Below are 2,802 nucleotides of genomic sequence, written 5' to 3'. Positions count from 1 at the left end.
TACCAAGTTGATATTTCGAGCGTTAAATCCGTTTTTCAACTCATTTTGTGAAACTCCGCAGAAAAATCTCACATATACACCGAGGTGGGCAAATTATTTTGCACATTAATCAAATTAAAACGACTGCGCAAATCAGTTTACGCTAAAACATGTGGATCGAGGAGTCAAAACCGCTGGCTCTCTTCCTTTCAACAATTATGCTGGAACAGCGCCATCTTCTGGGTCTTTGTAGACAACCAGGACGCAAATTACAGGGTATTTCACCATCTGAAGTGCCGACCTGAAAATACGGAAGCCCATTTCTACCACTGTGATGACATCGAGAGTAAAGAAGAAAAACTATTGGTCCCAAGTTTCTTTTCTGCCATTTATCTGCCAAGTCTTTCACAATTTGGACAATCTCAACATTTCAAGAAGAAGAATTCAGACAGAGCATCCCAAAAGTTTGATATTCTGACTCAGAATGTCATCATTTTTTCCAGATTTTGAGTTGAAAACCTCTGACTTAGTAACTACCGTATTATGTCAACATTTCTCTGTGAAAACTTTCTTGATTTGAGCCCGTTGGCAGATCTGATGCCATCTGATGTGTGGATGCAACATAAAACGGCCCTAAAAAAAAATACTGAAAATCTGTTGAAAATACTAAAATAATTAGGATAAAATTATAATATAAAAAAGTGCTCTGCCAATAACGTCAATAACTCATTTGATATAAATAACCCCTTGAATAAAGCTACAATAAAACCAAATTCCTGACTTGAATAGATGAATAAGTTACTAAATAAGTGAATGTGTATATATATATATAATATATCTATAATAGTTCAAACTTGTTCAGCTCAGTGACAGCATGAACAAAGCTGTTTTTATATCGCTTTGTTTTATACCTCAGGACTAAAAACCTGTAGTTTCTGACTCATTATTTTGAGAATAGATGACAACTTGTCCTCTAAAAATTCTGATTTAGTATCTCAAAATGTTCTGTGATCTATTTTATTTCAGAAAAGAGATAAAAACTTGTGACTTTATACCTAAAAAACTTTGGCTTTGCATCTCTTTGTCATCACAGTGGCTGAATCAGGCTCCCATATAAACAAGAAGCATTTCAGTCACTGTGTCAATGACAGTCTTGTGTAAATTGTGTTTTCATCCCGATGTGGATGAATTTGAAATAATCAGTGTGTTGTACTTTGATAAAAAAAAAGCAAATATTTAGGATATTCAGATTTGAATCAAGTCTGTTGATCCGCTGCAAACTGAATTTTTCTGACTCAGTGAGTTATTGAGTTGTTGTTCCAGTTGAAATAAATCAGCTTAGACTTTTAGTATGTTTTTCACCTGATTTAGTCAGCAGATGTCACCAAAAACCTTTCATTTTGACTGGACCTGCATCACAGAGGCCTTTTGGCTGGAGTCTGGTCTGAGTAAACCTGGGTTTCATGTTGGAAACGGGACTTAAGACTCATACACAGAATTTGGCTTTTTCACACCAAAATCCCATTTCTGTTTCCCTACAAGTCCCTTTTTGAGTTATCATCTTCCCTGACGTCTCTTTAGTTACAGTCTTACTCAACAGCATCAAACTACTCAAATGACAAACGCCTTGAAGTCCTCCTCTTGTAACTGGAAAAAGAGAAGCTGCGAAGTTTTACTGTTGAAATGGATGACTGGGCTTTTTAATCTGACACATGGACTCGAAGCTGTGATGACAGTTTGCCTCAGAAGTGTCACTTCTCTTCAAAACCCAGAGAGAGAAAAGGGAACTGGCTCTGATGGAGAGGACAGATAGTGAGGTCGCAGCTGGATAAAACTAACACCCTTTTTGGTCTGAAGGCAGCAAGGCGTGAACAAGTTCCTGCACTGGCGTGTGGGCGAAGCGCATCCACATCCACATGCACACAAAAACCAGACCCACGACCAAGATAAGTTAGTTAGTGGCGAGTCAAGAACCCACTTTGTGCGCTCACAAAATTTCCCCCTCAGAAAAGTCAGATTTAGCAGGCAGTTTGTCATCTCAAAAATTCCCACAAACCCTCAATTTTTACCTAAATTATGCCCTCACACAAATAAATTCCCGTATCTGGAGATTTACCGGCATGCGTAATCTGTTACTATCCATCCCGTGGGTGAGGCGAGAGTGAAACTGCTGATTTAAATAGTGTTTGTGAAATTCTCTCTTGCTCGTCTCTCATTGTGACAAAGTAATTGCTCTGCCATGCAGTACATCACTTCCCCCAGCAGATGGCGTTAAGAGAAATCTGATCCTCCAACATTCATTTCCTGTGAGCTCTAAATCCTGCAATGAAATAAAGACACAATCCAGTAACAAATACAACTGCCATATGAGCCATTTCCCCCCCAAATTTCCCCTTTTTTAGAGCAATGTTCATGCTTTTGCATTCCTAATCTTCAGGCTTTAACCTGCCGTTGAGCTTCTATTCTGAGATACCTTTTTCACTCGAGTCCCCGCTTCCTGCGTCAGTCTAACGAATGCTTCTATTCTGTGAGAAAAAGACAAAACATTTCTGCAAAAACGTGAAGTGTTTTTCTAACTTGTGGGAGCACAAAATGAGTGTAATATTCTGGAGTGAGAAACCAACACACAGTGCAAAGAGAAGTGGTGTCCTTTGAAGCCGTGAACTGCACCTCTCTGAAAACCACAGCCTAAAAAAGAGACATGTGACCTTCGAGATAATTCGAGTCTTGAATTGGCAACATGATGCAGTCTGTGTATGATGGAGGAAGGGTTGTCTTTTATTTTTGTACATCTTTACACAGATAGAAAAAAACAACAGTAGG

The sequence above is a fragment of the Odontesthes bonariensis genome, chromosome 4, assembly GCF_027942865.1.
Source record: "Odontesthes bonariensis isolate fOdoBon6 chromosome 4, fOdoBon6.hap1, whole genome shotgun sequence".
Taxonomy (NCBI): Eukaryota; Metazoa; Chordata; class Actinopteri; order Atheriniformes; family Atherinopsidae; genus Odontesthes; species Odontesthes bonariensis.
This window is presented reverse-complemented; position numbering follows the sequence as displayed.